The following is a 12,500-nucleotide window of genomic DNA, read 5'->3' on the forward strand; positions in this document are numbered from 1 at the left end:
AGTGCTAAACTCTCTGAATTAAGTTAATCTGCCATGACAGTACACAGGCCCATGGAATTAACACCATTCTGTTTCAGTGGCTTCTCCTGTGAAATTAAACAGAAAAGAGTTTACAATCGCAACTTTTCAAACTCAGTTTTTTTATTTTTTATTATGGGGTCACTTGAAGAAAGCAGTTCCAGTTTTTATAATAATGTACACATCAAGCATAATCCCTCGCATCTTCAGCACAACGTGCCGATGGAGCTTTGTCTATGGAGGCTTGTTTCACCAGCTTTATGGAGCTTATTGTGCAGTTGTGGGTGAATGCATTACTGCATTTAACCATTTACAATGAAACCGGTCTGGTGAAGGGCAGCACAGTGGGGCAGTGAGCAGTGCAGTGAATAATGCAGTGAGCATGAGCAGTGCAGTGAGCAGTGATAAGTACAGTGAACAGTGCAGTGAGCAGTACAGTGAATAGTGCAGTGAGCAGTACAGTGAATAGTGCAGTGAACAGTGCAGTGAATAGTGCAGTGAGCAGTACAGTGAACAGTGCAGTGAACAGTGCAGTGAGCAGTACAGTGAATAGTGCAGTGAACAGTGCAGTGAATAGTGCAGTGAGCAGTGAGCAGTACAGTGAACAGTGCAGTGAACAGTGCAGTGAGCAGTACAGTGAATAGTGCAGTGAACAGTGCAGTGAATAGTGCAGTGAGCAGTGAGCAGTGCAGTGAACAGTGCAGTGAGCAGTACAGTTAGCAGTTAATAGTGCAGTGAGCAGTACAGTGAATAGTGCAGTGAGCAGTACAGTGAATAGTGCAGTGAGCAGTACAGTGAATAGTACAGTGAACAGTGTCGTTTCCTCGTAACACAAAGGTAGGAGTCAAAACCATCTCCGGATCCTCTCTGTGTGTAGCTGAAAGTTCCCGGTGGGTTTCGGATTGGTGGTTTGGTGAAAGGCTGAACTGTTTCCTTTAAAAAGCACATGATCACTGCAGCCTGAGTCAGTGCACATTGACACTTTAGGTGCATTTGAACAGACCTTGTGAGGTCTTTAGCCACAGTTCATTCTCTTCTCATGAAAGCAAACAGGGATTGAGAAGCTTTTCTGAACTTTATATTACATCAGTATACGACAGTGGTAGCTGATGAACGTTTGTATTAGGATATAAGAAGCCGTGCTTGGATATCCGGAGATGGTCTCTTTATGCCCCTAGTGGCTGATACTGGCAGTGCACGGGCAAAACCGATGCTAATTTCAATGATGCATTGCATATTCAGCCATCAGAATGAACTCACACACTTGTTAAGTTTATTTGGACTCCTAGCCATTCGTTTTCATCGAGTGGGCGAGTATATTAAGCATGTTTTACACAGAATTTTAACCTGCCCATCAAGGGCTGTAAACAAAGCAAACTGCTCAGTATGATTATAGATCTGCAGCTCAATATGATTACAGATCTGCACTTGACCAAGGTCAGTGTTGATGAAGACACTCCAGCTTTCATAAACACACAGAGCCCAGTCTCTCCATTCCCTACCCGCCAGGCCCATTAACCCCAGCCTAGAGGAGTTTAAAGGAGTTTAGAGGAGTTTAAAGGAGTTTAGAGGAGTTTAAAGGAGTTTAGAGGAGTTTAGAGTGTTTTACTCCATCATCAAGCACAGAGCAATTTGCCCCAGCCTATTTAATACAGCCTGAGAACACACTGTGAGCATGGGGCAGCCTATAGCCCAGTGGCTAAGGTGCTTGTGTCTATAGCCTATAGCCCAGTGGCTAAGGTGCTTGTGTCTATAGCCTATAGCCTAGTGGCTAAGGTGCTTGTGTCTATAGCCTATAGCCTAGTGGCTAAGGTGCTTGTGTCTATAGCCTATAGCCCAGTGGCTAAGGTGCTTGTGTCTATAGCCTATAGCCCAGTGGCTAAGGTGCTTGTGTCTATAGCCTATAGCCTAGTGGCTAAGGTGCTTGTGTCTATAGCCTATAGCCTAGTGACTAAGGTGCATGTGTCTAAAGCCTATAGCCCAGTGGCTAAGGTGCTTGTGTCTATAGCCTATAGCCTAGTGGCTAAGGTGCTTGTGTCTATAGCCTATAGCCTAGTGAGTAAGGTGCTTGTGTCTATAGCCTATAGCCTAGTGAGTAAGGTGCTTGTGTCTATAGCCTATAGCCTAGTGGCTAAGGTGCTTGTGTCTATAGCCTATAGCCTAGTGAGTAAGGTGCTTGTGTCTATAGCCTATAGCCTAGTGGCTAAGGTGCTTGTGTCTATAGCCTATAGCCTAGTGAGTAAGGTGCTTGACTGGGAACAGGAAGGTTGGTGGTTCAAACCTCAATGTAGCAACAATGAGATCAGTGCACCTGCTGGGCCCTTGATCAAGGCCTTTAACCCCACATTGGGATTGTCCCCGGCTTAGTCTAATCTACAGTTAGTCCCTTTGGATAAAAGCATCAGCTGTAATGTGAGCGCCCCCCACAGGGCAAGCCCTGAAACAGCAGGCAGCCATGAGGTGAAGGAGCGGAACAGGCCTGAATGTGGGGGTCATTTCCTCCACTCCTGCTCACTTCTGATTCCTTTCTGCATCATTTCCACACTACTCAAACGCTATGTGCATTGGTACACAACATTTACTCCAGTGGATGGAATGCAATTCATGATTCATAGTCATATTCATAGTATTCACACATGCAGCTTGTGTGGTTCTGGTAAAAAAAAACCACTAAGAGGGCTCCCTTTCCCCGCGGCCCAAACAGACATATGCAGGACAAACACACACACACACACACACACACACACACACACACACACACAAACACACACAAACACATATAGAGCACGTACACACATACACACACACACACACACAAACACACACACACACTCACAAACACACACAAACACATATAGAGCACGTACACACATACACACACACACACACACAAACACACAAACACACACACACACACAAACACACACACACACAAACACATATAGAGCACGTACACACATACACACACACACACACACACACACACACAAACACATATAGAGCACGTACACACATACACACACACACACACACACACACACACACACACACACAAACACACACAAACACATATAGAGCACGTACACACATACACACACACACACACACACACACACACACATATGCAGTATCCACACACATATACAGTACGTACACACACACATACACACACAAACACACACACACGCAGTTTGGGGATGTAATTAATCACACACAGTGTGAACAGGAGTTACTTTAAGCTTTAATTCCTATTCCCTGTTTGGAGACCAACTTTCCTGCTGGTCCAGGACAACTCAAGTAATCAAAAAAAAAAATCAAAAGGACTCTTTCACACATATGTGCATGTGAATCTTAATGACACGCTACTGAACTGTTCAGCTTCTGGTCCTGACAGAATGTACTGCATAATTTTATTTGATTTTTATTTATTTATTTGACATTTTGGACTTGCCCATTAGCAGCTGTAATCTTTTAATTCTGCTTAAATTATCGTAAGAATAGTGATTACGTGAGTGGACTTAATGTAGTGAGGCTTAAAGGGATTATGTGTGATGTTATGGCCTTATCTCCAGCTGCCTGGAAGGACCTCTTCACGTCTGCACACAAAACCCTCTGCCGTGACTCCCAGCGCTAAATCACCGTCTTAATCAGCACTGCTGAGAAACCCTGTCTCTCTCTCAGAGCACTGCTGAGAAACCCTGTCTCTCTCTCAGAGCACTGCTGAGAAACCCTGTCTGTCTCTCAGCGTACGGACTGACACCGGCCCTGTCTGTCTCTCAGCGTACGGACTGACACCGGCCCTGTCTGTCTCTCAGCGTACGGACTGACACCGGCCCAGTCTGTCTCTCAGCGTACGGACTGACACCGGTCCTGTCTGTCTCTCAGCGTACGGACTGACACCGGCCCTGTCTGTCTCTCAGCATACGGACTGACACCGGCCCTGTCTGTCTCTCAGCGTACGGACTGACACCGGCCCTGTCTGTCTCTCAGCGTATGGACTGACACCGGCCCTGTCTGTCTCTCAGCGTACGGACTGACACCGGCCCTGTCTGTCTCTCAGCGTACGGACTGACACCGGCCCTGTCTGTCTCTCAGCGTACGGACTGACACCGGCCCTGTCTGTCTCTCAGCGTACGGACTGACACCGGCCCTGTCTGTCTCACAGCGTACGGACTGACACCGGCCCTGTCTGTCTCTCAGCGTACGGACTGACACCGGCCCAGTCTGTCTCTCAGTGTATGGACTGACACCGGCCCTGTCTGTCTCTCAGCGTACGGACTGACACCGGCCCTGTCTGTCTCTCAGCGTACGGACTGACACCGGCCCTGTCTGTCTCTCAGCGTACGGACTGACACCGGCCCTGTCTGTCTCTCAGCGTACGGACTGACACCGGCCCTGTCTGTCTCTCAGCGTACGGACTGACACCGGCCCTGTCTGTCTCTCAGCGTACGGACTGACACCGGCCCTGTCTGTCTCTCAGCGTACGGACTGACACCGGCCCAGCGGTCTGGGCTCAGGCCCGTCTGAGAGCCAGTAAATCTGTCTGGCACCTGCTGCATTTCACACAGCTTCCTCTCTTAAGAGGAAGTCGCATCGATCCGGACCGTACACAGGCTGCGGGACCTGCTCTGTGTTATTTTATGCCATGTTACTAAAAGAGAAGACAAAGAACAGTGATTTATGTGTCATAGCACACACACTCACACACACAGGTGCACACAGGTGCACACAGGCACGCACAGGCACATACAGGTGCACGCACACACACACCTACCCACAGGCGCACACATACACACACAACTGATTTCACAAATTAATTCACCTCCTGGCTGAACTGGACCTGAATTTTACTCTTCTGCACAGGAGTCAAAAGAACACACACCTGCAGCTCACAGACACACCTGGAGCTCACAGACACACCTCACAGACACACCTGCCACACACAGACACACCTCACAGACACACCTGCAGCTCACAGACACACCTCACAGACACACCTGCCACACACAGACACACCTGGAGCTCAAAGACTCACCTCACAGACACACCTGCCACACACAGACACACCTGGAGCTCAAAGACTCACCTCACAGATACACCTGCCACACACAGACACACCTGGAGCTCAAAGACACACCTCACAGACACACCTGCAGCTCACAGACACACCTCACAGACACACCTGCAGCTCACAGACACACCTCACAGACACACCTGCAGCTCACAGACACACCTCACAGACACACCTGCAGCTCACAGACACAGCTCACAGACACACCTGCAGTACTCAGTGGTGTGTGGTGAGATGGGTCATCCCAGCCAGTATAACACTCTCAGCCCTGGGCCAATCATGATTATGCTCACCTGAACCAGGTGGGCCACACAGCAACCCCTCTCCCTTATTAATTATGACTAATTATGCGCATCACACACACTGCTGCCTCTCTGCATGCGTTTCTGCAGAGCTAAGCAACGGGGAGAGTGTGTTTGCACAAAGTGGGTCTGCTCTGTGTCCCGTCTGAATGATGAACAGATGTTTATACACGATCTCTGAGTGCTATCACTACCAAGTGTGGCCATCCTCTGCTGTGGACACCACCCCCAACACACCCACCACCCCCCCTCCAAACATACACTCACAGAGACAGGTCTCACTACAGACACTCAATACAGACACTCACAGAGACAGGTCCCACTACAGACACTCAATACAGACACTCACCAGACCTGTACTAGACGCACAGTGATTGAGCAGACTCCATTAGAGCCCGCTCGTGCAATAACCGTCAGAGAGACTTCAGAGAGGAACACACACACTCACACACACACTCACACACACACTCACACACTCGCACACACACACACACTCACACACACACTCACACACACACTCACACACACACACACACACACACACTCACACACACACACACACACACACACTCACACACACACACACACACACACACACTCACACACACACACACACACACACACACTCACACACACACACACACACACACTCACACACACACACACACACACACACACACACTCACACACACACACACACACACACACACTCACACACACACACACACACACACACACACACACACACACTCGCACACACACACACTCGCACACACACACACACAGACACACACACACACTCGCACACACACACACACACACACACTCGCACACACACACACACTCACACACACACTCACTCACACACACACTCACACACTCACTCACTCACTCACTCACTCACACACTCACACACTCACTCACTCACCTCACACACACACTCACTCACTCACTCACCTCACACACACACACTCACACACTCACACACTCACACACACACACGCACTCACTCACTCACTCACTCACACACACACACTCACTCACACACACACACACTCACACACACACACTCACACTCTCACACACACTCACACTCTCACACACACTCACACACACACTCACAAACACACACTCACACACACTCACACACACATACACACTCACACACACACACACACACACAAACACACTCACACACACATACAGACTCACTCACTCACTCACAAACACACACACACTCACACACACACACACACTCACTCACTCACTCACTCAATCACTCAAATACACACACACTCACTCACTCACTCTCACACACACACACACACACACTCACACACACACTCACATATTCACACACACACACACACACACACTCACACTCACACTCACACTTACACTCACACTCACACTCACACAAATGCACACACTCTCTCACACACACACACACACACACACACACACACACACACACACAGAAGCAGGCTGATATTGATATTCATTGTGTAAGGGTAACCATGTCTATGGTTGGTATGAGCATGCAGTGGGTGAACATTACAGTTATTTAGACACATTAATCCAAAGCCACTTACAGTTGATTTGACAAAGCAGGGGCCAATCACCCCCGGGGCAATGGCTGTGTATAGGATAAGCCTACAATCCCTAAAGGGCAGTGTAATAGCAGTGTAACAGCAGTGTAACAGACGCATCAGCTGTCAGAATTCTAGCTACAGAATTCTAGCTACAAATGCAGTTGGCACTGATTGAATGATTACGCAACCTCAGTTCAGCCCTGCCAGGCCTGAATATTACAGCAATGTCGAGTCCGAAGTATGGAAAAATATCAATATTTGATATATCACATTTTTTCAAATGCTTTTCTTGCAGGTAAAGTCCTTTATAAGGTTGTCAAAATCCCGTCAACATAACACGTCAGACTGTCCGCACTCTGAGTCCGTTTCTCAGCGTCGGCGTGTAGCTGCTCTTTCTGTGCAGAGACGAGGAGTCCTCCGTTCAGAGAACATGATCAATACCACTCTGTCACTCTTTCAGCACTAAAAGAAGATTCCTTGGTGAACGGTCATAGGTCTTATTTTTAGAAAAAAAAACTAAAGGATGTAAAATTCTTGGTAGAATAGTTCCAAGTGCTTTTTGTTGTTGTAGGCTACTATCCTGAGGGATCTGCCCCAATTTCACAATCATTAAATTTTGTCAAATAAAACATAAAGAAATCAGTAAAATAAAACTCAACTTAATATCTTAGGACCCCACTGGGATAGCACAGCCTGGGGTACATATCCACTACAGACACAGTGATGTCATAATATACTGTACCACACAGTGATGTCATAATATACTGTACCACACAGTGATGTCATAATGGTACATGGCCCCTAAACATACTGTACCACACAGTGATGTCATACTGTACCACACAGTGATGTCATACTGTACCACACAGTGATGTCATAATGGTGCGATAGGAACCAGAGAAAGACGGAGCTGGCTCAGTCCCATCAGGGCACAGACAGACTCTACAGTCCCTCCTTTTAGACCAGATATTAGCCCGTCTTTATCTGCATCACTTCTGATCCAGTGTGTTTCAGTCAGCAGCTCTGCAGCCCCCTGGACCTGCCCTGACCCACAGGCCCAGAGTCTGTGCTGCCCAGCCTGACCCAGAGGCCCAGAGTCTGTGCTGCCCAGCCTGACCCAGAGGCCCAGAGTCTGCCCAGCCTGACTCACAGGCCCAGAGTCTGCCCAGCCTGACCCAGAGGCCCAGAGTCTGCCCAGCCTGACCCAGAGGCCCAGAGTCTGTGCTGCCCAGCCTGACCCAGAGGCCCAGAGTCTGCCCAGCCTGACCCACAGGCCCAGAGTCTGCCCAGCCTGACCCACAGGCCCAGAGTCTGCCCAGCCTGACCCACAGGCCCAGAGTCTGTGCTGCCCAGCCTGACCCAGAGGCCCAGAGTCTGCCCAGCCTGACCCACAGGCCCAGAGTCTGCCCAGCCTGACCCACAGGCCCAGAGTCTGTGCTGCCCAGCCTGACCCACAGGCCCAGAGTCTGCCCAGCCTGACCCACAGGCCCAGAGTCTGTGCTGCCCAGCCTGACCCACAGGCCCAGAGTCTGCCCAGCCTGACCCACAGGCCCAGAGTCTGTGCTGCCCAGCCTGACCCACAGGCCCAGAGTCTGCCCAGCCTGACCCACAGGCCCAGAGTCTGTGCTGCCCAGCCTGACCCACAGGCCCAGAGTCTGCCCAGCCTGACCCAGAGGCCCAGAGTCTGCCCAGCCTGACCCAGAGGCCCAGAGTCTGCCCAGCCTGACTCACAGGCCCAGAGTCTGCCCAGCCTGACCCACAGGCCCAGAGTCTGCCCAGCCTGACCCAGAGGCCCAGAGTCTGCCCAGCCTGACCCAGAGGCCCAGACTCTGTGCTGCCCAGCCTGACCCAGAGGCCCAGAGTCTGCCCAGCCTGACCCAGAGGCCCAGAGTCTGCCCAGCCTGACCCAGAGGCCCAGAGTCTGCCCAGCCTGACCCACAGGCCCAGAGTCTGCCCAGCCTGACCCACAGGCCCAGAGTCTGCCCAGCCTGACCCAGAGGCCCAGACTCTGTGCTGCCCAGCCTGACCCACAGGCCCAGAGTCTGCCCAGCCTGACCCAGAGGCCCAGAGTCTGCCCAGCCTGACCCACAGGCCCAGAGTCTGCCCAGCCTGACCCAGAGGCCCAGACTCTGTGCTGTGGGAGTCAGTGCTACCAGGCGGTCCGCATCGCTGCGGCGCATAGTCACATGACTGGGGCGGTGAGCGTCAGACACTACGGTGTAGGGCAGGAGCACAGATCAGGCTTTAGGGTGAGTCCCTCATGTGAGTCGGGCAGAAGCTGCGTGTCGGGGGGTTAGGGGTACGCAGGCAGACTGAAAGGATGCGTGTAAATGCGATAACGAGGAGGAGCTGGTACCATCAGAACCATGACCCAGACTCATAGGAGGAAGTTTGGAAAACTCTGGATAGTTTTAAAGGATTTATGGGGTTTTGTGAGGTGAATTCTTTGAGATTAGTCTCTTTCTCTCGCGTTCAAGTGAATCTGATCCTTATCCTGTCTGAATCCCAGATAAATCAGTTAAAACGGGGGGGGGACTGAGAGAGAGAGAGAGAGAGAGAGAGAGAGAGAGAGAGAGAAGGGGAAGGGGGAGAGAGAGAGACAGAGAGACAGAGACTGAGAGGGAGAGATGGGTTGGGGGAGAGAGAGAGACTTAGAGACTGAGAGAGAGAGAGAGAAGGGGAAGAGAGCAGTTTTCACCGAATTGATTACCATTACAGAGGAATGAACAGCCCAGAACAGCCCAGAACAGCACCTTAACAGGAAAAGTAGGAGAACCTCAGCCTGCCTTTAAGCCTCATGGTGATGTACAGATGCATCCTCCATATTGATCTTTTCTCTTAAAAACGGCACATTTTATTAATCTGCAGCCTGTCTATGCACAGTGAGTAATATACGCCTTACATTACAGGTCTGACCGTAGATGATAAGGAGAGTGAAATGTAGTTTTATTTTCTTGTTTGGCAGTACTGCCAGACACGAGCCCTGGCTATAAAGATGACACAGACTAAATTAATGCTTTTCCATAAAAAAAAAAACATCAGCACTTCACTGAAACATATAGTTTCTTAGTTTGAAATAAAAAAACATATAATTAGCTTATAAATTTGTCGGTTGTGAAGGACATGGCTTTTTTTCTTCTTCTTTTTTCCAAAACAAGACACAATAATATCGTAATTAAACTTCACAGTGTTTGTTTATTTTTAATTGAGGAAAGTCAAGAGATGAGTCCAGAACCAGTTTGGCACCTGCCGCATTACATCACCAGGGTAACCCAAATAACTACAATCAATCACAGTATAACACAAAGAGCAAAAACACTCCAGGACAGGACACACAAAGTGGAGTGATATTGGACAGAGGAGTATATCCTGGCAGAATACCAGCTATAGTGAGTGATGAATTTAATAAAATTAAGAAAGACCTTGAAAGCGTACAGGTATAGTGAGGCAGAGACTGGTGGACCGGCCTGCATTGTGGAGACAGAGCTGGCTGTTTCACACTGGAGTGTGTGTGAGCTGTTTCACACTGGAGTGTGTGTGAGCTGTTTCACACCGGAGTGTGTGTGAGCTGTTTCACACTGGAGTGTGTGTGAGCTGTTTCACACTGGAGTGTGTGTGTGAGCTGTTTCACACTGGAGTGTGTGTGAGCTGTTTCACACTGGAGTGTGTGTGAGCTGTTTCACACTGGAGTGTGTGTGAGCTGTTTCACACTGGAGTGTGTGTGAGCTGTTTCACACTGGAGTGTGTGTGTGAGCAGCAGCAACACTGGAGTGTGTGTGAGCTGTTTCACACTGGAGTGTGTGTGAGCTGTTTCACACTGGAGTGTGTGAGCTGTTTCACACTGGAGTGTGTGTGTTTCACACTGGAGTGTGTGTGAGCTGTTTCACACTGGAGTGTGTGTGAGCTGTTTCACACTGGAGTGTGTGTGTGAGCTGTTTCACACTGGAGTGTGTGTGTGAGCAGCAGCAACACTGGAGTGTGTGAGAGCTGTTTCACACTGGAGTGTGTGAGCTGTTTCACACTGGAGTGTGTGTGTTTCACACTGGAGTGTGTGTGAGCTGTTTCACACTGGAGTGTGTGTGTGAGCTGTTTCACACTGGAGTGTGTGTGAGCTGCAGCAACACTGGAGTGTGTGTGTGAGCTGTTTCACACTGGAGTGTGTGAGCTGCAGAAATACTGGAGTGTGTGTGTGAGCTGCAGCAACACTGGAGTGTGTGTGAGCTGTTTCACATTGGAGTGTGTGAGCTGTTTCACACTGGAGTGTGTGTGAGCTGTTTCACACTGGAGTGTATGAGCTGCAGAAATACTGGAGTGTGTTAGCAGCAGAAACACTGGAGTGTGTTAGCTGCTTCACACTGGAGTGTGTGTGAGCTGCAGAAACACACACTGCCGCAGTGACCATACCCTGAAGAAGGAAAATGAATAGCTTTAATTACTTTATGAAAATACTTACTCCCATGAAACCCCTTTATTGAAAATCTTTGGTCTCATTTTTTTCAGACTGAAATATTGCTAATGGCTGCTTTGTAACCTTTGGTTGCATATACTGTATGATATGCTATTCATGTCAATAGTGCATTTCAGCATGAAACTGAACTATGTCCTCTGGACCAAGACAGGGTGAGAAAAAGAATGCTAATTTAATCAAATCTTACTCATAATGCATTTTACAAAGAACTTCACAGTGTACCCTAAACTCCAAGAGGCAAATTCAAGGGTATCTGCAGTGGGTAATAAAAAAAGAAATTAAAAACAAGGTAGCTGTGATGACACAGTGATGTCATTATGGTATACATCAATGACACAATCTATAGTGCATGTATGCTATTATGACACCACAGTGCAGTACAATGTCTATAGTGACTGTATACCATTATGACATCACTGTGCGGTACAGCATCTGTAGTGCACCACACGCTCGCACTCACACTCAGGAGCACACGGGAGATGTGTGCGTGTTCAGGAGCACCCGGGAGATGTGTCTGTGTGTTCAGGAGCACACGGGAGATGTGTGTGTGTTCAGGAGCACACAGGAGATGTGTGTGTGTTCAGGAGCACACAGGAGATGTGTGTGTGTTCAGGAGCACACGGGAGATGTGTGTGTGTTCAGGAGCACACGGGAGATGTGTGTGTGTTCAGGAGCACACAGGAGATGTGTGTGTGTTCAGGAGCACACAGGAGATGTGTGCGTGTGTTCAGGAGCACACAGGAGATGTGTGTGTGTTCAGGAGCACACAGGAGATGTGTGCGTGTTCAGGAGCACACGGGAGATGTGTGCGTGTTCAGGAGCACACGGGAGATGTGTGCGTGTTCAGGAGCACACGAGAGATGTGTGTGTGTTCAGGAGCACACGGGAGATGTGTGTGTGTTCAGGAGCACACGGGAGATGTGTGCGTGTTCAGGAGCACACGGGAGATGTGTGCGTGTTCAGGAGCACACGAGAGATGTGTGTGTGTTCAGGAGCACCCGGGAGATGTGTCTGTGTGTTCAGGAGCACACAAGGAGATGTGTGTGTGT

The 12,500-nt window shown here is 49.3% G+C and overlaps 1 protein-coding gene across 1 annotated transcript in view; it reads left to right on the forward strand.

Moving 5' to 3' along the window:
* The window catches only part of si:dkeyp-23e4.3 (rho GTPase-activating protein 7), a 47,545-nt gene that overhangs the window by 4,206 nt on the left and 30,839 nt on the right, over positions 1–12,500 (forward strand). The gene's annotated exons all lie outside the window — the stretch shown is intronic.

Source organism: Conger conger, chromosome 7, assembly GCF_963514075.1.
Source record: "Conger conger chromosome 7, fConCon1.1, whole genome shotgun sequence".
Classification (NCBI taxonomy): domain Eukaryota; kingdom Metazoa; phylum Chordata; class Actinopteri; order Anguilliformes; family Congridae; genus Conger; species Conger conger.